This window comes from Dermacentor silvarum, chromosome 9, assembly GCF_013339745.2.
Source record: "Dermacentor silvarum isolate Dsil-2018 chromosome 9, BIME_Dsil_1.4, whole genome shotgun sequence".
NCBI lineage: Eukaryota > Metazoa > Arthropoda > Arachnida > Ixodida > Ixodidae > Dermacentor > Dermacentor silvarum.
The window spans coordinates 144,827,892-144,852,596 of NC_051162.1; the positions used below are offsets into that span (position 1 = coordinate 144,827,892).

The following is a 24,705-nucleotide window of genomic DNA, read 5'->3' on the forward strand; positions in this document are numbered from 1 at the left end:
TTGCAGAACTTCCATCGATGCAGGTTGCTGAACATCTTGGGAAGTGCTTGAAGCCTGAACAACGTAATGAATCAACATCAAATTAACGACAGAAATATGTAAACAGTATACAACGCACTAGAGGCATATGTAAACATACAACGCACTAGAGCCGCAGAGGTGTGTGTGAAACGGTCTGCGGCGTGCTGCTGAGGGTGTACCGACACTAGGGTACAGAAATGACGTAAGCAATTACGCAAGTGACATTTATTCACGCATTACAAAGCTTACATGCTTAACTACCGTCTAATCTTGCAATCGTGCTCGTGCTCCGTTCGTAGTTGGCCCACCGTAGTTGGCCCAACGTGTTGAGCGGGGAGCCGAGCAACCGTCAAATTTCTGCAACAAATTGCGCACTTGTAAGCTTTATAACTCCTTATGAGCACAGGCTTGAGTTTGATGGATTATATACCTGCTGTGACAAAGTGAGCTCTCTCAAATGCGACCGCTGCCGTTCGGATCGACAAACGTATTGCCGAACTGCGACTCTGTGAACGCCGACCGACAGGCGCCATCTGTGCAGGCGACGCATCCATAATCGAGTAATGGCTTTTTTTTTTCATCTACACGACGATAACAAAGTAAGGCGCTTGGTTGGTACGGTTGCAAATATATGTGATGCTAGTATTACGTGTTTTCGTTACCTACATGTAACGCTACATGCTATTTTCACAAGCGACCCCCTGTGCTGACCGAAATAAAATAAGTTTCACGTCAAATATTATGCTCAAGTTTTGTCCGCAAGGTCAGTGGATGTGAGAATGTCCCGCCCGTGGCAGTGAATTCCGTTCTGTCACACTGTGCTATAGAAAAGAATTCTGTAAAGGTGCTCGTAAATAGTCACTCTGGAAGAAAACGGACTGTTTTAAGTCAATTACTAGCTTTTTAACCCCACAAAGCCGAGCGCCATTCCACATAAAAGAAACTCTAAGCAACTTGTTCGCATTCATTTCTGGTCATGGAGAGATATTGATACGAAGAAAACAGTGAAATGATAATTCAGTAAAAAGTTAGGGCGGTAATTACTTAATTGTGAAAACTCCCTCCAGCATCTCAAGAACACGAGTATGGGCTCCACATTAGGCTTCCAACACCTAAATCAGAGTTTTTAGGTATCAAATCTAGCGCATCAAAAAGGATACGCTGGGCTTTGTGGGGTCAGCTCAGCTGTAGTTGAGCACTCAGTTCGTTGTCCCCCGTGGGAAAATTTCCCACGCTGCCTTCGTGCACGGTTTACCCCCCACAGTCCGTATCACCGTTCCCTTCAGTATATCTCGGCTGCAGTTCTCATAATCTTCGCTAGACTTCGCCACCCTGTCATCTACGCCTACCCGAACACGCGTTCTTCGTGTGTGGTCCGTGAAACAAACTCGTCCCCTATTCGCATGGCATCCATCGCGAGCGGTGATTGCTACTTTCGTCGTTGGCGTGACGCAAAATCACGTGGTGCGGCCGGCCGGCCGGCCGGCCTCCTAATTAGTGGCTATGCGCGCGCAACTAGCACATCCTAGGCTGTCGGCTACGTTTGTACTGCTAATGTTGTGTCCACTGTAGGTCGAACCTAATGTGCACCACGTGCAGGGCTGCACTAATAGACGTCTTGTGCTGTCTATCTCGTATATACTGGCTCGTTAGGCGGTATATAGTGCACTCGGACGCATGGCTCGCGACCTACATTGTGTAGTCTGTCGCCAAAGTACCCAGACCAAAGCTCTAGGTTACTATCAGATGGAGAATAGAGCTGTGTGCAGGCGCTACAATTATGCATATGGGCGTGGACCATGAATTAAGAAAAGGATTAAAAAAAACATGGGAGCGTCACGTGACAACTTTCAAGCCCAGTCATGAAGTAACGCAGATCAAGCATGTCTGTTGGGAGTCAACGTTCAGCGGAGCTTTCTTGAAACGTTTCAATTCAGCGCTATGCAAAGAGACAAGTCCACTCTACAACGAGTGGACGCGACCTGTTGGAAGACTTACCATCACGGGAGGCGGCTGCTTTACGCTTTCATTGCTTAAACTGGGGTGACGTGGCCCAACATCACGCGCGCCAAGTCAACCTCTGCCCCGTCAACCCTTCCTTGAAAGAGGCGAGGAGTATTGTGAAAAATGAATACGTTCGAACAACCATGCACGGTGAACGATTAGCAACGAAAAACCGTTCGTTACTATATGACAGGCTTGTTCGAACCGGTACGGTGTGTCACTTCGCTGAACGCGTACCATAGCTGCTCCCGATTTTCGAAAATTTTTATTTAATCGGCGCTTTATGCATTCGCTTTCCTGAGCACGTGCGGATTCGGAGCAAGTTGTCAGATAGCATTATGTAAACGCCTTGAAGGAAAGCGCGGTACTTTGTCCCAGTCAACCCGTTTTACGTATTTGCTGCTGCGTTTCGCTAACTAATAGCACAAACTAGAGCGTTTCGAAGCACACCGGCATCGACACACCTTGCACCTTGAAAGAGCGTCTATCTTGACCAGGGACGACCGATTTCTCGTATACGTCGACGTCGGTCACGTGCTTTCTACGTGACGGATCCTCTTCGGTTGCTCCACTTTGCATCCACTGAGTGCAAACAAAGTGGGGCGTTTTTACTTCTTTTTTTTTTTTCTTCGTTGGCCTCGCTATCGAATTCTGTGCCTCACGTGGTCGCTCGCCTAGTCTACGTATACTAAACTCGGACCAGACCGGGCAGCGAAGAAGCTACGCAGGCTAACGCTTATAGAACGAAGCAGTTAGCAGGAAGGAATGCGCGCATCTCCGCCGGGTCGCCACTTAACCTTGAAACCCACATGGATATATACCGAGCGGGGTTCGTCACGTTCCTGGGCCGTCCGAAAAAGTCAGCAAAGGGCGTCCCGACGACCACAACGGGGCGACGCTCCAGCGTGTGCACGTGTCTCTCGTCGTTTCGCGATCACGAACGTGACCTGCAGAGAGCGTAATTGTGCGGTGCCGTGGAATTGTGCGTGATGCGACGACTCTCTCGCGTTTCGTTATAACCGGGCGGCGTTAGGCTGCTGTCACGACCCGAGTAGAATGCAACTTGGTGTGAGGGAGGTTTGCGTGAGATGTCGCGAGAGTGTCCCTCTTCACGGCTTGCATAACGTACGCCCGGATGCGGCTGCGCGCGCATGCAAACGTGTCATAGCGCAGGAGCTCGGAGAAGCGCTGAGAAAAGAGCACTGCTTGGTAGCGCAAAAAGTAAAGAGGATGTTCGTTACGTATTGTCTCCGGAATCTTCTGATGTCGTGAGGCCTTGATGCCGCGGCTCGTTTGCAGAGGACAGTTTAGAACTAGCTCTTGCGAGATCCTCGTCCCCTATACGCGTGCTGCTCTGTGGTCTGTTACGCAATAGTCTTGTCGATCTCGCTGCGCAGAAGCCCCGTGCGTCCTTCTGGAAACGAAGAGAAGGAACAGCGGGAAGAACAAAGCCCGCGTGCGACAGTTTCGTAAATCGTGGCCAAGAACTCGACGAAACGCGACGACGCGAGCGTGTGTACGCCGCAAACCTCGGAGCGGTCTGTTGCGCCCCGTACACGAAGTCGAAGATGTCACGGCCGACCGAGAACAAGGGGTGCGTGAGTTTTTTTTTTTTTTTTTTTCGTGAAGCGAGCGTTGCAAAGGCTGTCCCAGAGGGGGCGGGGCTATGTGCGCGCGCAACGCACGCGAACGCGAGACAATGACGCATAGGCCGACAGCGCGTGCGCAGAAGACGTTCCGAATGGTGCACGATTGCACGTACAAAAGTGAGCCAAGTTTGATGAAATGCTGCTGCTTCTTTGTCGCTCGTCGCGACGTTGCTACAGGCGTCTTTAGTTTCGGGAAGGTTGGCCTGACATTGTTTCGGATTGCAACGTCTCCGCAAGTAGGGTCTAAATGCGGTTCGGTTTTCTTGCGCGAAAGAGCAAGAGAAGGATTTTGAGAGCCGGGGTTAGCCTGTCGAAAGACCTGACACACTAGTCGAGGTGATTCAGGTGGAGGATGAAATCGTTATCTTGCACCGTGATTTATTAATCTGTAATTTCTTTTTTTTTCTTTGAACAACTTGGCTACGCTATCTGGGTCACACGGTATTACGCCCTTACGTGCTCGACGGGAATCGTTGGGTCTCCTTTCGGCGGCGGCGCTATCCGCCGCCAATTCGAGACGGAAATCGCTCACAAACACTTCACCCCACTATAGGGACAGACTGTGGGTGCCCTCTCAACGACGACCGCGCGCAAGCCGGCGTTTAAGGCGCAGATGTAGCATCATTCACCGGCTATGTGACTGCCTCTTTGTTCTTATTGCTCCAAGAGAAAGGCGTCTGTCCGAATATGTATAAATGCGAATTGTCCAGTTTGTGTATATAAATATGTACTTTCCGTTTCTAATAAGTTCTTTTTGTATTGAATCCGTGATTGCGGTGGCCATTTCACTTTCCGATGAAAATGTGGCCGGTTCGTATGGTTTCTAACAATCCTTAATATATACACAAGTTTAAAGCGGTTAGCTTCCTTTCAAAAGCTGTGCAATCTAACTTTTCGCACAAGAATGTGCTCGCATTGCTCTGTTTGATTCAAAGCGTCTTCGTTGGCTCTTACTTCTTTGGTTCTTCCTGAGACTACAATCTGCGGTCACGTGGGGTCGTGTGGTGGGCTTTCGCGGCCACAGTGTACGGGCCCCACTCCATACTTACACGTGTTCGAGTTTCGGCCGTATAATCGAAAACTATGCACAATGTTTGACACTAGAGGGCGAGCATTTTAGCCTATGACCTATTAGACATTTAGCGGCCTATAGTTGTAGAGCGCCCGCCTTGGCTGCGGGAGGTCGTTGGTTCGATTCCCTCCGCCACCGGGCACCCGGGTACTAGTTCAAATGGGCACAAGCGTCGTACCCCGGCCTGGCGTTCGGCTTTCTTCAGGGTTGATACACTTGGGAATGGAGCCTATGCTCTAAATTTCCGTTGAGACCCTCGTGAGCACACACGTAAGTCTGGCGGTACCATGCCGCCAGCTTCCCAATAGATGTGTGTCTATGTCTTAAAATACGGATATATATCCTAGCCTGTGTCTTGAAATATGGGGCTTGCGAAAAGAACATTAATAAATGCTATTCACGTGTAAGTTCCGTGGCGCAGTTCTAAGGGAAAAACCCCACGTACGTCTGGAGCATGCCGGTAGATTACCGAGAACTAATTAAAAATAATAAAAATAAAAGATACGTATAAGGCGAGTCGAACGATAACAAAATCCCGTCGAGGGACACCTAAGACGCCTCCGCCGTTTTCCAACTTCGGAGCTTATCGGCTTGAAAGTTGATGCTCCGACCTTGGAGGATATATCACAGGGATGCGTGCGCACCGTGCGATAGAACGAGAAATGATAAGCGTAGAGAGTTAAGAGGCAGAAAGACGACGATAGTTTGGATTACCAGATATCGCACTTCTGTAAACTGCACCTACATCGAGAGTGGACGAAATTGATATATTATACATCGCTCCGAAATATAACTAATTTGTGAGTAGGACTTTGAAAAACTCCAGCAAGACATGTAACGTGTTCACGAAAGCTTTAAATGCTCTAACAGATGCTGCTTGCAGAACACTACGATACCTGCTTTTTTGTGCAATGCTTTGGATTTGTAATCTTCATCCTTAATTTTAAGGCCAAAAGAACGTCAAAAAGCGCGAACTGAACGCGGACGAAATAGGCACATATACATGCGCATACACACACACATGCGCATACACACACACATGCGCACGCGCGCACACGCGCACACACGCGCTTTTCGTCCGTGACCGTCCTTATGGATTACCAACGTTAAGTTAGAAAATTTGGTTAGGTTAGGAAATTTTCTGGGTTACGATGCATTCCGTTGACGCACAGTGAGTAGTGGCTGGTCATTAACGTGGCGTCAGGGATTATGACGTCTGAGGCACGCTGCTCGGAGTCTAACGTTTCCGCACTTACGAAGGGAGCGCTATAGGGAAAAACGGAGTACTGGAACATCAAATGCATTTCGGGGCACATTTCTAAACCGTATTTCTTGAGAAACTGCCGCACAATATAACTGGCAGAAATTAGTTTTTTTTTTTAGTGTAAGTTAACTTAAATTCTGGAATAGGGATACGCTCGCTAAAGGCAATATTAGAAACATAATTATACCTAAATTTTGTCACCTAATAATTGTACTGGCGCTTCTCGTGCAAGTTATGATGTCCGTCGCTGTCACGAAGTTTACGCACGAAAACTGTACTTTTCTCTGGAATGTCCCCGAATTTTAATAATCGCTTTCGCGTGACCGCCTTTCTACTCAGTCCCTTTCCACACTTTCTTCGTACTGGGAAGACCAAACAAAATGTCGTGAAACGAATCTTTTCGCTGACAACGTGCTCTGAAAACATTTTCGATTAGGTTTACGTACTAAATATATGTATGTGTGTGCTTTCCCTACTGCCTGATTTCATGGGTCTATTGCGTGTATTTTTCTATACATGTCCGTGTGTCTCTATTTTACAGGTGAGTTCCCACCCCAACTCTTCCTGGATTCACGTGATGACGTGTGCTTGGCGAGCGCTGGGACGGCATCCTGACGCGAGGCGTGAGTGGTAAAGCCACCTTTGAGAGACACAAAATTTAGTCTTTGTAGCGCTCGGAAAAGACACAGAGGGTGCGCCAAGCGACGCTGGTTTGAAATAAATGAAGGAACGAACAATGTAGACACAACAAAAGAGTGGGAAAAGTTCATAACGAAGTGTCATAACAGGAGATATAGGTGACATATTTCCCTAGCGAATCTTGTGGAAATAAGTATGTTATCGCGCTGCTTCTGACGTTCGCGTCAACAATCGGTGTGTATTGTCAACAATCAGCGTATTGACGATAAGGAAAGGGTTGGTGTAAAAGGCAACAGGTGATAGCGTAATAGATAGCAACCAAATGATTCAAATGCACGTTCAGTGTGCCTATAGATTTTAGAGAATCTAAAAAAAAAAACAGCTGAATACTCACGCAGCCTGGTATCCCAATTTCCAGTTTGTACTAGTATTATGCGAACAATATAGTTCATGGATACAGTTGGGTTTGTTGGCGTATTCTCTAAAGCCGAGCCGAAATTCAGCCCGAGAACCAGGAAAAACATCTAACGGTGGTTAAGAAACAGACGAACACCAAAGTGTCTTGCATGACTTTAGTGGCCACACGTCACAATCTACTCGAAAACTCGGCGTTCCCACAGATGATAGCGTGGTCCGTGAAGTCGTGACGCTGATCGTGCAGTATTTACAATAGTTACATGTTTGTAGCAAATTGAAAGAAAAAAAAAACACCGTCCGAGAATCCGTCTCATTTGACTTTTGTGACCCTGTCCGCGGTGGCTAGGTACCAGCCTGCGTACCAGGTGGTATTGCCGGAACATCCGCAAGGCTGTGAGGTGAAGTTACTGTCGCGTCCAATATTGTACGTTGCTCGGAAGCGCCTGTTATCTTAGCGCTCGACTACGTCAAAATGAATGCGGGAGTTGCTTACGTGCTGCGGTTCTTACGGCAACGCTGAACGATAATAGGATAACAAGACTAATCAAAACGATAACGGGATGATAGGCTAATTAAAGCTTCAATAAAGCTTCGTACCAGAATTATTCAATTTATATTTTTAGCCCTCTAATTCACACAGTTACACGTCTAGAAAACTTAGAGCAGCTGGTACACCTTTATTTTTGGCCATGGAGAATACATTTGTTCGCGAAAAAATGCAATGAGAATGTTATTCCATTTATTACTTAACCAGCAGCTGATTAGTAAAATTGGCCTCATAAACTAACACAACTGAAAAAAAATGAACAAGAAAAAAAAACGCTACTATAGGCTATGCATTAAGTATGCCGTCCTTAAATCACGATGTTGAGGTATCGAAACAACGTAGCATACATCATACGATACGTCGGACATTACAGGGTTAATCAAATTGGTACTTTTCCTTGTAGGCGTTTAAATGGAGTAGCCGAAGGCGCGTACTGCTTTCTAACCTCTCCATTTTGGACTCCGTATAACAATTACTTAAGGACCGTACGTATTAAGAGCACGGCATCCTTTGACGAAGAAAGCGGAGCAGCTCGGACCGGTTTCTCTCCTTAAAAATAGTATTTTCGTCCCGGTGACCGCGTCTCGCGTGCGCAAAGAGCTGACAACCACGGGGGCGGCGACATCCACGCGCCGAGCGGCAGGCGGTCTCGACGTGTGAAAGCCGCCGCGCTGCCACCCGGGTTCATTATTCGAACGTCGTCTCGGACGTGTATAAGACGCGACGTGAAAAGACACGCACTCCGCCTTTTCTTTCTTTGGCCGTCATTTCTGCGACTCTCTTCCCATACGCAGACAGCTTCTGAACGTCGATGCATGCTGTCAAACGTGAAGAGCCGCTACGCGTTAAGCGACTCTTAGAAAAAGAAAGAAAAATAGTAAGAGTTCAAGAGGAGACAAAAACCTTTCGGTCGTACGTCGCAGTCCTTTGCTTGGCGTGTCACCCGCCGTGCTTTCGATTCGACGCTTTTGAGCGACGTTGAGTCGCTGTTGGTCGACGCACGCTAGATGATTGGCAGAGACATTTCTTGGGTATAGTTTAGCCGGGGCACACGTCTTTGTTTGACCCGATTTGTGCGTCGATGCTGTGGTTATACATACGGTATTGATTTGACTATACGAATGATGAATAAGCAAAAGAAACACATTAAACGGTAATTAGGAAAAAGAATACGGGAGTACCGAGGGGCTAAATTTTTAAAAATTTTTTAGCAGTATAAAGCAAGCAGCAGACACAGACATAGAGAGAGAAAGGCAAAGGAAAGACAGAGAGGGTAACCAGATATGATTTCCGGTTGGCTACCCTGTACCGGGGGAGAGAGTAATCGTAAGTAGACGTGTGTCTTCAGAGCAGTACGTCGGGTCGCTACATTGCTTGAATATATATATATATATATATATATATATATATATATATATATATATATTATAAAGCCAACCGACAATGAAGCCAAGGAAAGCATCGGGGAACTTAGCTGTGGTTGAAATGGAAACGTAGAAAACAATAAAGAAATGAAAGTAGACGTCTGTTGGCTTTATATGATCATGATTATATAAAATCGAGCTCATCGGTTCCTCGGATATATATAATGATTTTTCTTTACAGGAAACGACAAATGTTTAACATGGCAGGCGTTTGTTTACCGTAAGCTCGGTTACAAAATCTCGCGAGGCGGTGTCACAAGCTGCATCCTGGCCGGCGCTGCCAGAGAAGTCGTCCTCGTAAGATACCTTGCAGTCGTCCTCGGCATCCCAGACGACGTCTTCCTAGGTGTCGTCGCGAGTGCGTCGAATGTGCAGCATTCCTCAAAGCCAGTATGGATAATCTGAAGGAAGGAAGGAAAAAGATGGACCTATAATTTGAATTAAAAAATTGGAGGACGCTTAAGTAGAACGCGATAGCGTTATCGAGACCCGTTCGCATCGCATCGTTCGCATACGGCAAGTAGGCTTCATTCACTGCAACACTGAACGTGGGAAAGCCAGCTTACAAAGACCAAGTTTGCACCGATCCCCTTAAAGTCGGCTTCACTTTTAAACTGAAATGCATTGCTGCAAAGGCGTTTTTCCAGGGGCAATATAAGTGGTCTTATATTACAATGTGAAGGCCCTAGCACATTTTCTATTATTTTATTGTTTGCTATTGCCCCGACGCAATCAGGTCTGGTAGAAATGCTGGAAAATGCTGCTCGTAGCAGAATTAGGTTTTCTCGTACATTCAAATTACAATCGGACGCCGATCGGTAAACAATTGGACGGCGAATCCGACGCCGAATGGTAAAGTCGTACTTTACCATTTTTTTTCTGACGGATTTCGCTGTGAGAAATTCAATTTTTTGTTCACCAACACTTTGCACCACGTGGAGGGCCTGCGCGGTCGATGTGGTTGGACGATTTTCTCCGCCACCCGCGATCGCACGCCGGCTGCCGACGCCGGATTTTCTGCGACACGGGGCCCTAAACGCCATCGCGTTAAAATGGTACGCGAGAGCTCGTACCCTTTGCCTCGGCGACTTTGTACCCGTGGTGAAAGTACGGCCGCCACTGACCATCGGAGAATTCTTTTCATTTTCTAAATAAAGTTTACTACTACTACTACTACTACTACTACTACTACTACTACTACTACTACTACTACTACTACTACTACTACTACTACCGTACTACTACTTCAACCGCCGCCCACGAAAACTGTCGAAAGAGCCAAAAAAAGCTATTGACCGTAAAATAATCTTATTGAAACCAGTGTTTCCGAGGAAGATAATTAAGAACGCTTTCATTGCGCGAGATGCACAGACAGCGTTATAGTCCATGAGCAAACAGACATTGAATCCGGAGAATGAATAGGGAGAAAGTTAAGTACTAGTTTTATTTGAGGTATGTGCAAATAATACGGAAAAGGGTAACGAAAGCTGACCAAGAGTTGGGGAAATTAGGTGGCACGAAAACGGGCCTTTAATTTCGACGCCACCTGCGTATCGCTTAGTGACTCCATTATCGACCGGTCACCATATAGGTATATACATTGTCTTACCAGCCGAGTCGGCACCCCCCTGCCTGTCGCCCAACTTTGCGATACGGACCCCTTGCCGTTTGACCGACCGTTTGTTTACACGGGGTGACGGAACAATGTAATCCGTCCTAGCTGCATGATATTCCCGAACAGTCTGCAGCGTATAGCCGACAGCCTGTGGTGTCTCGATCGTCGTCTCGCGCGACCATTCGCGATGGGTCGTTGTCGTGCGGCCAGCGTTTGTGCGCATCGGAAAACACGTGCGCGTGCTGCCAGTGTGCCTCCGTCGTCTCGGAGACAACTGGGACGCCGTCTATAGTGTCTCAGTGCAGCGTTCGCGACACCTTGAGCGCTTTTGTTCGCTCGGCGTTCCTCTACTGAGCCGCTTGTCGGTGTATATCCCTATATGCGACAGGTGACGGACTGCTGTGTCGTATGCACGTACTGTCAGCCGCTCCGCTTCCGTTATGCGAATCAATTACGGAATCGGGATCAGTGTGTTCTTGCCGGTAGTGGATTGGCAGTCCGATGTCTCGTGGTGGCGAATTCTGCGGTGCAAGAGTTGCCAGCGTCCAAATTCGTCCAAATAAGTCGGTCGTGTCAGTAGTGAAGGAGGAATTACGAAAGATGTATGCAGGAGGGGAGGTCCCGTGGTTAGAAATTTAATCGGGAGCTGCTGCGAGTGGCAGAATTATTTAACCTCGCAGAACGCTTAGTTTGGACAGTAGTGCATGATTTGCGTTTGCACCAAAGCGATATATTAGACGTTATTCAAATTCAGCAGGAAATTAGTATGTTCGCGCATGTTACTTTGTATATATGTAGCAGCAGATACGACTATCAATCAGTTCATGTATGATCAATAACTAAGCTACGGCCGCCCGTTACTGTAAAATAGCATTGGTGCTTGAGCGGGCTCGCAAAACTCTAACCGCATACATAGCGCAATAAAGTTTTGTAAGGCTCAAACGTAATTCCACATGAAGCAAAATTATAACGGCGCGTTCACCTTTATGGCAACGAAAAGCACTTTTGTACTCACCAATGTTTTGTCAGTTCAGTAAAAAAGATTTTAAAAAAGTTAGTATATCAAACAGTTAGTCACTGGTTCCCTCGGACAGGGACTCACGTTCTTGGACATTTCTCCTTTTTCTTGGGGGGGGGGGGGGGGGGGAGGGTTCGGGGTTTGTTAGTGTTTGCAGCTTGCTGAAGTGTCCTTATTGTTGTTTTTATTTATGCGTTTCTTCAAACGAGCGTGTGTTCTTTCCTTAAGTGCAACGGAGTTGGCGGAGGCGTAGTGCTTCCATACTCTCCAACTACACACCCCATTTGAGCTTCCATACCGAACCACCAACGTTAACGGTGCTCCTCGGCAAAATACACGCGTGGTCGTGGTGTATTTGGTGTACAACACCAAGCGCTCTTTCAACGCGTCTTGCCTCGTCTTCCGTTTGCGCCATTCTATACAGCTCCTGCAGCTTGCATAACCTTTACAGTGTATCTAATTGCCAAACTATGCGCAGTGCTCGCATAGCGCCGACTAGCGTGACAAGCTGTCAAGTACGTTGTGCAACTCTGGGGCTATAGTTCAACAGGGTCATAATCTCATTGCCCTCTCTCTGTGTCTATCTCTCTCGACGCCTGCAGACTTGTTCCCGCCAGCTTAAGATTCGCGAACGTGAGGGCGTCGTCCTGGCTCGCAGCCGCAGAAGCGGGAAGGCAGTTGCGTACATCCCGAGTGCCTTAGAGGCGTGGCCACTTCAGCGCTCTCCGTCAAGCGCGGCGGACGCCAGCGAGCCGTAAAAGAACTCTCTCTCCGGTGTATATAAAGTGATTACTTCCTGCTTAAAGTCAGGCTGCGCGGAGCCTTCAAACCCCCTTCCACCCTCTGTACTCTCCCCTGCGTACATCGTCGCGTGAAATATGCGGCCTCTTGCCAAAGCAGTGGGCACGCAAACATGTAGTTGCGCCAGGGAAGAAGACGCCATACGCAGCTCTTACATAGGCGTCCGTGAGAGAGCAGTGCGTTTTGCCGAAACGTCGGCGTGCTTGCACGAATGTGCCTTTCGATCACGGGGTCCGCGTGCAACTGCGAAACTTGTTTTCGCTTGGTTGTAAGATGGTGGCTGACAGCTTAAAAAAAAAAAAAAAGAGAAATGCTGCGATCATTTCGTGGAATAGAAGTGGTTAACCTGGGCTGACGAACGTGGGCGCCATGTTTTACATTCAGTTCGCAGAAGGCGAAACACCACTGCTTGAGGTGGCACGCTACCATGTGGGGCGATAGTTAGTTAAAGAGAGAGAGAGAAAGAAAGGGAAGGAAAGACAAGGAGGTTAGCCAGTGTAAATACCGGCTTGCTACCCTGTACTGGGGAAAGGGGTAAAGGGAATGAAAGGTGATAGAAGAAAAAAAAAAAAACAACAACAATCGCAGACATCCGACTACTTCACCATCACGCTACCGACAAGGGGCACAACATCATCTACCAGTGGATACCGGGTCACTGCGGAATTTCGGGAAATCACAGTGCGGATGACGCTGCCCGATCGGCCCACGATGGTGCCCCTATTGTATCGATACCACTGTCGAGAACAGACGCAGCCACAAAACTTCGTTCCCTCGCACGCGAGCTTACGCAGACTCTGTGGAACACCAGTGACTTCAGCAACGCACGCCTCCACAGACTGGATCCACGTCTGCAACTCCGTCTTCCACCAGGGTTACCACGAGCGGAAGCAACACTTCTGTTAGTTAAATGTTAATGGAATTAGTGAGGCGCATGTTTGACACGGATGGAGCAAGGCGTGTAGTGCGCGCCAAAATAAAATTTGAAGGAAAAAAATATGAAGAAGGAAAAAGTGGAACGACGTCGCAGACTTATTACGCATCATTTCTTGGAACGTGAACATATGCGGAAGAGAAGTCTGTCGATCGGCAGGAGCAGCAATTTCAGCAAAAACGGGTTCCTCCGAAAGCCGCGCATGTCGTTTCTTATGCATTCTTAGCTCACCCGTTAAAGGCGCGCAGACGTCCAAACGAATGCTGCCCGCATCCCAACAACTGTTTACGCGGGGGGAGGGAAACGATGAAAGATATTCCAACATGCAAAACGAAACTGCCGATTTATGCAGAACAAGTTCTCATCGCCGACGCATATCGCTGGCATGCTTGGTGCCTCTGAACCTGTGTCTAGTATTTTCGAAGCAGGCTTGCTTTCTATTTTTGTTTTTCCTGAAAATTTTCGGTTGACTTCCTAGCTTACCCGCGCTTTGCACAGGTTCCGCGCTTGCTGTCGCACAACATGACCCGCCACCAATATGACTGCAGTTGTCGCGCGTTCCAGGCAGTGCACCGACCCTGGACCCCTTCTGTATACAACAGCGCATGCCGTCCTTGCGCGGACACGTTTCTATGACGCTCGCATGCGCCTCGACTCCGTTCCGGGTGACATGTCATCGGACCACCTTCCCCTTTTTCGCAAGTGCCGAATCTGGAATGGGCTACGGATGGAGCCAACGCGCTTCGCTGCCGGCGGCCGACGCTCTTAATGGCGGTCCCCAATAGCTAGCCCGACGGGTGCCATAAAGTGACCGTCTTTACGACGTCGGCGCTCTCCGGGTGCCGACATTAACGCTCGGCGGCACTTTGGCTCCACGGGGGACCCCAAATATTCTCTGCTGGATGCTGCTAGTGGGCATTTGTGTGTGCGCGTAGGGTTGTGAAAGGGGGGGGGGGGGGGGGGGGGGTCAGGCCTCGAAGGAGGGCGCGTGTTGGCAGCGGTTAGCGAGGGACAGCTCTTGGGAAAAGGGCGATCGCATTTGCTGCGCGGTGCCTTTGTTATGCAGAGAGCGCTTTCTCCGTGCCCTGGCTGCTTAGAGCGAACGCAGGTGTGTATGCTTTCGTGACGTCACCTGCACGAAGGTGTACCGTACCGTTACCTGTAGCGGTCGGAGAACGTACGATAAGGGTATGTTGATTGATCTGCCTACGCAGGGGTTACTATTCCAGTCGGTGATATCATGCACCTCTGACCGTGTAAGGAACACATCTCGCACTCCAGAGGTTTCAATGCGGAGACAAAGATCATTTGGGGTACTGGAGAGAGAGAGAGAGAGAGACAGAGATAGAATGAACTTCAATCGCAAGGATAACTCAGCCGTCTAAGCAATAAGTGGTGAGGATCATGAAAAAATAAAACTAAATCGAGAACACGCACACAACCTGTTAAGCTGGTCTCGCGTGCGAACTCCTATAGAGAGTTTAAAGTTCGCGAGGCTACGACATGAGTGGCTGGCGTAGTCCACGCCTCCAGTGATGTAATGTCGCGTCTCTCAAGATTCTGACTCCAGAGGCTTCCACATGCATGTGCACAAGATCTAGTGTTCCCCGAAAGAGACACGACAGGGCGTAGCGTAAAACTAATTGTCGCGTCTTCTCGCGTTTTTACCTAAGACTGTGCACTAATTGGGCAATGGAGCGGGTTGGGTGTTCTGGACGGCGTCCTTCAAGCGGATCGTTTGCAGGCACCGAATGCCAGGCTAAACACTTCCTGTAGCAACACCAACACCACCACCCATTGAAGAGAAGGACACGCTCTTAAATAGCTAGCGTAGTTATTAGCAGCTACACTTCAAGTTAGAAGAGACATATTTATTTTGGAAGACATGTCGGCGTCACGTGCTACGTCGTACCACGTGTCTCCTGTGCAAATCCAGAGTCCACCACCAGGACCTTCCTCGTAGCCCGTGCACTGCGCAGCTTCCGTATGAAAGCATCTTCACCCAACACTAGCCGTTCGCTTCCACCGAAAAGCCGCATGATAGATAGATAGATAAGAAAGAAAGAAGGAAGGAAGGTGATAGATAGATAGATGATAGATAATATATGATATATAGATATATAGATATATATATATATAGATAGATAGATAGATAGATAGATAGATAGATAGATAGATAGATAGATAGATAGATAGATAGATAGATAGATATTGGTGAAAAAGGAAAGAGTCCGGGTTTAGGATTTTTCTTTTTGGTTAACTGTGTGTTAAGTACCTCTGGCTTTTGTGTGCAGCCCCATGATACGTGTGATGCAAAGTGGGGCTACCCTTCGCCCGAGAACATGTATGCAAACATCGCTTCCATGCGTGCGTGGTAGCTAGAGGCAGTGGGAACGTTACGCACCCATCGGTGTGTGCAATCCATCAACAGTCACACCTCCAGCTGTCACTCCTGTACGGTGGGCCCCCGCCACCTTCTTCCGGCAGCCTTTCCTTCTTTCGTTCTTTCTCGCTGGGCGCTAGGCGATGGAATCTATGCAAGATGTAGGTCGCGCCATTCTCGGCTGGCGACAGCCACGTTCTGCGTAATCGATCAACGTGGAACCTCCGTTATACGGCGGCTCGCAGCGTTTTCTCTCGGCCAACTTCGCATCCACTGCGCTTCGGCTCTTGGCTACGAGGTTAGGGCCGAATGCGAGCCAACGTACGCATGTTCGTGAGCGATAATGAAGACCGCGTGCTGGATTTTTTTTTCTCGCGTTCGATAGGGAGACGGGAGGCGAGAGCCTTTGTTGCGTGTCAATGTCATCGAACCGATTGTGTATTGCGGAAGGAGTCGGTTGGGAAGGGTGAGTGGCTCGCGCTGGATGACATGCCGCTCCTGGAATGTCCGGAGACACGCGGAATTCCGCGAATGGCTTTGAAAAGGGTTTCTCCGAAGTTTGGAGACAGTCTGCGGCCTTCCCGGTTTACTGAGGCTCTGGTGCTCCCGTGGTTTCTGTGTTGGCGGGGAATCAGTTCGAGCGATGCTGCGATGGTGATGCTTAGCACATCTATAGTTGACGCAATAGTTCAGCGGAAACCCGCTAGGTGGAGAGAAGTAGTTTAAAGGGAAAATGAGACACATCCACCCTATCGTAGCAATTGCTGCAAAGGAAAACCCATACGGGTTCCTCGAAAGGAAGGCCTCGCAGTTGATGAAGAAATGCTCCTGGTCCGGGACTCGAACCCGGGACCACCGCCTTTACGGGTCAGCCGCTCTACCATCTGAGCTAACCAGGCGTCTAGCAGATGGCAGGGCGAAGTCGAATTCATCGACAACTCGAAGCAAAGTCAAGTGTTTGACGTAATAGTTCAGCGGAAACCCGCTATAGGTGGAGAGAATTGTCTTATGTTCCTTTAAACATATCTATAGTTGTGGGACATTTGGGCCTGTTGGTGCAGAATTATAGGTCGTTGGAGATTGCTGGCTCCCTCTGATAATCATGGCGGAGTAATATTGATGACGATCATGCAGAAGTATAGTCTCTCAATGCCCTGGAGATTTCGTTGTGGACGGTGTCTCGGCATCCTTTTTTGAATGTTAGTGGTGGTATCAATTCTATGGCGTTCTTTCTTCTTGCCCTCTTCAGTTCTTTCAGGGATAAATGCGGAATACTTTTCCGCTATGCTGGCGTAGTGGGTTGAGCGTTGCGCTTCTAAGCCCGAGGGCGGGACGCGGGATCGAATCCCGGCTGCTGCGGCTGCATTTCGATGGGGGCCAAATGCAAATAAACGCCCGCGTACCTTGCAGTGGGTGCTCGTTAAAGAAATCCAGATGGTCAGAATGAATCCAGAGTCCGCCACTACGGCGTGGCTCATAATGATGTCATGCTTTTGGCTCGTAAAACCCCGGAATCTAATATAAAGTTTAAGATGCCGGGTACTATATCATGCTCTTTTTTCGTTGGTGGTGTGCCACGGACTCGTCATAACGTGGTTTCGTGGTCACGTGAACTTCCGAGCACCCATGTAGTGAACTACTTATGTGTACATATCAAGCACGGGTTACGTGATCGGAGGTTTGTCTTTTCGTGCACGGGAATATTTAGTTTTTTTTTTTTTTTTTACCAACCGTGGTTGCTTAGTGGCTATGGTGTTGGGATGCTAAGGACGAGGTCGCGGGATCAAATCCCGGCCACGGCGGCCGCATTTCGATGGGGGCTAAATGCAGAAAACACCCGTGTACTTAGATTAAGGTGCACGTTAAAGAACCCCAGGTGGTCCAAATTATTCCGGAGTCCCTCACTACGGCGTACCTCATAATGAGATAGTGGTGTCTGCACGTAAAAACCCGTAATTTAATTTCAGCAATCTCGACTCCATCTGCTTCCGGTTCGGTACAGTGAACGAAAAGATCTTTTTTTCTTTCTTTCTTTTTTTTACGCGGTCATGTTCGGGGCTCGCACATTCGCATCTGCACTGATAGTTAGTTTGCCACTAGAAAAAAAAAAAAAAAAAAAAAGCTGGCTAAATGGCACAACGGCATTTCTTATAACCCGGTTAATGACTGGCTATAATACGCCTTAAAAGGAGTAACCGGTTCTGGCTTCGACCTTGATTGAAAATTGCTCGGATGACAACAATCTCTTGTCGTTTCATTTGTTCATTGCTGTAGATGCGTGCCTAAAGGTAGCAGATGCCTTCTATACTGGCGCCATATCATGGGCGGCAAGTCGTGACTCCCGTGCTTGCTGTTTCTCTTCGGCCTTATCAGCGAGCTCAATGCCCTGGTCATGTTGGTTACCGGAGAGGCGTAATTAGGCTGCGTGCGCGTCGGCGCGTGTAAACGCAGAGACCTTGGTGGGGCCGCAAACTTTGCGCGTGCGCGCACCGCTGATCTCCCGACGTCGATAAACGACGCCGATTCGGGGTTCTAAGCGGCGTTATGGTTATCAGATGCACGAGAAGAAAAGGTACGTTCTTTCGCCTGCTCCCTTTCCACCCGAGCTTCTGTCTTCCAGGACACCTGGCTACGAATTTCCGGCGTCTATAGGTCTGTCTGCTCAGCGTTCTGACGTCTATAGGTAGTTTCTGACTTCTAGGGTCACCTGGCTTCTGGTTCTTCTTGCTTTTTGAATTGCTAACTTCTGTAGAGCTCCTGTAATCCGTGTATTCTTACTTCTAGAATCTCCGAATTGTTTCTGACATCTGGGGCTCATGACTCTTAGATGACTCTTAGGTCTCACGAGACCTAAAGGGTCGCATCTCAGCATTCTGGGTTTTGGGGCTTTGATCACTCCTGGATACGAGTCTATGGCCTCTAGGGATTCTGACATATGAGCATTCTGGCTTTTGAAGTGACCGCGATGTTCCCGCGTAGAGTTACATATTAACAAACAGCATCATGAGACGAAAATCTTAAATCGGCAGGTGGAGCCTGCACACCTGTGCCGTGCAAACCGTTAGTCAGCTGCATACTTTATGCTAGATTGTGCCGTTAGCACAGGTACCTATCTATGGCTGGCACCAACCGTGGGTGATTGTCCGAGTACTCGGGCAGAATATCCTGAATGACGGACCACAATTGAAATTATAGGGCTCTTGAAAAGCATAAGCGATCATGCGATCGAGAAACGCGAAATTGTATGTCCACGTGCGAAGAACGTCAAAAAAATTCGGTGGCGAATAGGGGTGAATGCATGTGAGAGAAATCCGTTAGCATTACGCCAAACATCCGTGAGCTCCCACATCCATGATTTTAAACCGCGTTCGCTACATTGCAAAATGTTGTTCAGGAGCTCAAGGTTACACGTTCGGTCTCGTCGAGGTAGCAAAGTGCAACTGACGGTGGTGCGGAGCAGATATATATATATATATATATATATATATATATATATATATATATATATATATATATATATATATATACTCCACGTGACAGGCTTCCCATACTTCACACACACACGTTTTTCCACTCGGACACTTCTGATGCTGACGCATTAAAATCAAAGGAATCGTGGAGGCGAAAAGCATCGTACACGAACATCGACACAGGCAGGCGCGCACGCAGGTGCAAGCCGATCGGCCATAAAGTTCGAATCAACAAGGAAATCGCGTACCGACGCTCGCGTACGCAGTGAACGAAAAAGCCTTCCCTCGTCTTCGAACGCACGAACGGACAGCAATTTCGACGCACGGGCGTGACCCGTGGACCGCGTTTCAGCGGCCTTCAACGAGCTTGTTGACGGTCGGCCGTGCGGTGGCTTCGAGCTGCAACACACGCACGTACACCTCGTTATCTCTGCGTCGGTCCCGATGAAGGCACGTGCTCCCGAGTTACTCGGCCTGCTCGACTTTATAACGGTCAGCGGCAGCAGCGACGTGGGTCGGAACAAAAGAGCGCGCAAGCTCGCGTCCTTCGAGCGGCCGCTGAGTCGAGAGCGTATATCGCTTATGGCGTGCTCAATTAACTCCGTATAACCGCGCGTTCGGTGCTAGTACGGGCATGCGCTGGTTTCTCGGTCGTTGCTTTCGCATATTCGCCCCTATACTACCGTAAGACTATCTGGCGTTAGCCGTAAGGAAAATAAGTCTAAAGGGGGGCTCCGTTCGAAGCTTGGGTGATGCGCCCGTTTCGGGAGTTGAGAGCGTTTACATAATGCGTGATCATTAGTGGGCAGGCTCGAGTGCTTGTCCCTCTGTCCCATTGGGGTCACGCGGCGATACACCCGAGTCAACTCAACTGGATCGCGCCAGTCGGCGCTATTTATACGCGCATGCGCATGAATGCGTGAAGGGAACGTGATTTCGAGGGAAGGTGGACGGTGAATTCGTGAGTGCGTGATCTTTCTTGTGAATGGCTTCGGCCCATTATGTGTACTTTGCGCGTGTCCGAAGAGTTCATTGCCGCGCGGAGGGTCATTGTTCCGTCGGTCAGTTCGGATGGCGCTACGTGGAGGGTCCCGTATTATTATTTGACCAGCTCTAATTATCTCGGTAATTTAGCACGTTTGGCTTTAATTAATGCCTGAATAGATGCGCGCTGCCCTGCCTGCGTTCAGGTGAATACTCTGTATATGTCTATAACGATATTGATTGTTGCCATTGTGGCCGAAGAAACAACCTTATTTTGCCATTATACAGTCTCACAAACACTACTGTTTGTTGGTTTGGGGTAACATTTGTCCAAAGTTTGTACAGACATGTAGAAACCAGCAAGGAGAAACGGAAAATAGCGAGAACTTTCGTAGAAAGCAGCAGGAAAAAAAAGCGATAAATGCCAAAGGCCTAAGGCAGAAGCAAAGTTCAAAAACAAGGCTTACGTAAGGAGGTAAACATTGACGTTGCAAAGCAGTTTATACGCAGTGACTCAAATCCTAAACAATATTTTAATGTAACTTTGATCGTGTATATCAAGTCTTCTTGTTTTGAAGTAATCAGTTTATATTATCAAACCCCTTCTTAGTCCGGCCATTGCGAGCGTTTTCTTCGGCAAGATTTCTCGCCGGCCAGGCAAGGCCAGTTGTTAGGCAAGGTCAATTTCGGTGACCAGCTTGGTGGTCATTGCCTTGCTGTTGCCAGGGAAAGGGGCTTCTGAAATTATCGTTGGCCTGCAGTCTTAAACGGGTCTACTACTGTGGCTTCTTAATGTCCCTCATAAATGTCGACAGACCTCGTAGAGGAGGTGGACACACCGGCGTGCGACAGTGCGGGACCGTGGCTTCACATCCCGTTTGCGCAGGCGTCCGGTTCGCCGACGTCCGGGGATCGCGATTTCGGAAGTGGCGAAACACCGGCGCCAGCACTCCATCTATCGCACGCGTTGTTTTTTGCACATGCATGCACTGTGACGACGCGCTCAATGTTTTTTTTTTCTTTTTTCTCCCTTGTTGTTGCCGGTATCTGGTTTCAATTCGTAACGGGGAGGCGACCGGTGAGGCGAGACTCTATCTGTACGGGTGTCGCTTACACGCCGAGTTGAAGAGAAAAACAGAAAAGCCGGGCGTTGGCACGGGAGCGGCGGCGTTTCGTCCGATAGACGCGAATGAAAAAAAAATTGGAGGACGCTTAAGCTTCGCCTTTAAGAGTGGAACGCGATAGCATTCGAAGATCCCTGGCTGCTTGTCAGGCTACCCGGCAACCGCAGCTTTTTTGTCCAACTGCGCCTCCGCGCGCGGCTGCCGCGGAGGCGAGCGCCATCTGGATGGTGTTTTTGCAAGGAACGAAACAGCGGCGGGCCGCTGTTGTATGAATTGTAGAAATCCTGGAAAAGGGGTTGGTTTGTGTTTGAGCTTCGGCGTAAGAGAATTATGTTTTCTCCTATCTTCAAATTGCAATCCGACGCTATCACGTCTGTAGGTTGTGGTTAAGTAGTAATTTACGATTTTTTTTTCTGACGGACGGATTTCACTTTGAGAAATTCAGCTTTGTTCACTAACGCCTTGCGCCACGGGTAGGTCCTGCACGGTCGCGAGTTGGTTCGGGATGATTTCGCCGGATTTTCTGCGACACGGGGCCCTTAACGCTATCTCGTTAGAACAAGAAAAAAAAAAGCAGCAAAGGAAGGAGTTAAACTTTTATTGGCTCGGAGCTTCCTGCAGAAATTGCTAGAGGGAACTCGGCCGCTGCGGTCTCTCTACTGCAGTAATGATGTAGTGCACGAATTTGTGGATGTCTCCGTGCAGACGTGTTCTGGTGGCTTTATTTCTTACGCTTGGATGTTTTCTGAATTTCCGAGCAGTCGTAGTTTTCTAAACACGAGGCAATAAGTCTTTGCCCACGCGTGCGTAATCATTGCGAGCGGGTACACTTGTATTACGCGATATTTTGTTGAACGTGAATCAATTTGCAGTCACACAACCGTATAATGTGAGAGAACGGGAGAGAGAGGAACGTATAGGTGGTCGAGTTGTAGTGACGATGAAGAACCGGACAGGGCCAAAGCTCCGTATTACGAATTTAACTCTTTATTGGGAGAACTTGGGCCCAGAAAAGGGAAGTCACATTCGAAGCACATCGAAAGCGGCGGTCACAGTCGGCGCCTCCTATTGATAGAAGACCTATGCACTCTGCTCTGCTTTACTTGGACAGAAATTTCCACTGTCAATCCCGGCGGGACGAAAGTGGTGACGTCAAAGTCACCGCGGCTTACTCGAGACCATCCCCATTAGATTCTATGGCAGTCGGGCAAGGTATAAGGTAGCATGACGTCATGGATGGGATTGCACAGGCCTTGTGCTATCTAGGAGGCGTTGGCAACAGTCGTCGGTCGTCTAAATCCGATTCCTCGGGTCAAAAGGGTCCGCTGTTTTTATACATGACTCATCGTACATTCCAGTGCAATCGCCGAAACTTGCGTACGTTCGCTATTCGCTTCGCGCACACACCCTGCACGATTAGACAAGCTTATTTTCCCATAGAATCGGCGAAACGTTCGAGAAAGTTCCAATACACAAGGCGAGTATTGCACCGAGCTGTAACATTGTAACAGTTGTTAGCCTGTGAAAAACGGTAACCACCCAAAATATAAATGTATGCGCGTGTCAGTGGGAAGGTCGGGAGGTTGATCGGATCGGGGTCTGTGTAGCCCGAAGTCACTGCAATAATATGTCGCCATCAGCCCATAACTATAACGCACTTTCGGTACATGTGTCGCAAGTCGCGCAATTTGATCAAAAAATCCTACAGATCCCATGGAAAGAAATTCTAGGGGGTAGGATGAGGCTTTCTGCGTGTTTTATGAGTGACGAAAAACGATTCTCTCGCGATGTCCGACGGAACGCGGCCACATTCAAGCTCCCGTCAAACCTGAAAGTTGCAGTTGCCGTAATACGACGTCGTCGCAGGAAAAAAAAAAAAAAACTGTGGTACGAGAAGTCAAAACTTCGGAGACGCTTAGCTCCACCTTTAAGAGTAGAACGCGATATATAGCATTGAAAGGTGCCTGACTGCTTCTCACGCTTCCCGGCAACTGCAGCTTATGCAACCGTAGTCTTTACCGAGAAACGCTTGCGGCGAACGCTACGCACGAAGGCGAGTTTTCTGGTTCTCTTTTTTTGGTTTCCCCGCACGGCCGGCGCCGCCGCTGCCGCGGAAGCGCCGAGGCGAGCACCATCTGGTGGTGCTGTAAGCAACCGAACGGCGCGCGCCGCTCTGTAACTGGTAGAAACGCGGCGCACGCCGTGCTGCGATTCGCAGAACATTTTCGCTCACTGTAACGCACGGTCAACGCCCGATTTTCTGCGTAACGGGGCCCTTAAATCTATCGCTTGAAAAGAAAGAGAAGGTGTCGTACCGTGGAAAAAAAAAAAAAAAAGGAATCGTCACGGAAACGCGGCTTCACCGTTGAGCCCCGACTCCATGGTGCCAGTGCACTCTCGTTAACTCTCTCTCTAGTTCCGCATGTAGACGCGGTGAGCGCGAGAAGCGTCCATTCAGCCCACGGCGTCACGTTTCACGCGCAGCGTGGGAAACAAAAGCGGGCGACGTTTGCTTCCATCCGGGGACTGAACTCAAAAGTCTCGGCTCTTCCGGGTTTTCCTGGCGAAACGACGATCGTGCCGACGCTCCAAGACTCATGTCGAACACGGTTCCCCGCGGTGTTTTCTCTCTTTTTCTTTTCTTCTGAATTCTTGCACGTCACGGAAATGCACTTTTTGTTGTTTTCGTTCTGTCGACCAGTGCCTCAATGTTACGTAACGAATAGCACCTCGCATTAGCCGCTTTTAGCGCGCTCTCGTCTGGTTATTAACTTACCGCTTTGTGCCTTCGTACGTGACTTTCTCTTTCTCTCACTCTTAATCGCGCTCACTCGCACGCACGCGCAATAAAAGGCAGGTGGGACCTGAAAGCATAAAGCACTGTGTTAATTGTGTTGCACAAAACATCCAAAGTGAGCCATGCACCGCGGTTACTAATTTTGATATATTCCGCGGCGCTTTTTTTTTAATGGCTCCTGGTATTTTGGACGCGTGACGGCTTCCACATACTTTCTGGTGGAAGTTCGTTAGAGCGTATAGCGCACATTACCGTCCTGGATAATTAACTTCCCTGATATGTTCAACGCGCTCGTCGTTTTCCGGATTTCGCATACATTTCCCGGTTCGTGAAGCTTGTACGGATATACTTATCATATAGTGCCGTGGTGCCAGGTGAAAGTAAAATATGTTTTTGATCCGTTGTTGGGTATCTTGTTAGTTTTCTATTTTTATTGCATGTGTAGGAACAACAACGAAACGTCGTATGCGAAGCAACGACTCGCCTAAATTTTGCGTATATCGGCCGCAGTTAAAGCGCAGTCTACAAGCAAGCGCACGAAA

At 48.6% G+C, this 24,705-nt stretch overlaps 1 protein-coding gene and 1 non-coding gene across 4 annotated transcripts in view; one reads left to right on the plus strand and one right to left on the minus strand.

The window, feature by feature from the left end:
• LOC119464480 (uncharacterized) overlaps positions 1–24,705 on the plus strand; it is a 187,757-nt gene that overhangs the window by 46,916 nt on the left and 116,136 nt on the right. The window contains exon 2 of one of the 3 annotated variants that reach the window (XM_049656113.1): positions 6,552–6,633. The exons of the other annotated variants lie outside the window; for them this stretch is intronic. The gene's annotated coding sequence lies outside the window, so the exon portion shown is untranslated. The remainder of the gene's footprint in view (positions 1–6,551; positions 6,634–24,705) is intronic. 3 annotated transcript variants of the gene reach the window in all.
• On the minus strand, positions 16,612–16,687 carry Trnay-gua (transfer RNA tyrosine (anticodon GUA)). Its single transcript has one exon. It is a non-coding gene; the product is annotated as a tRNA-Tyr (tRNA).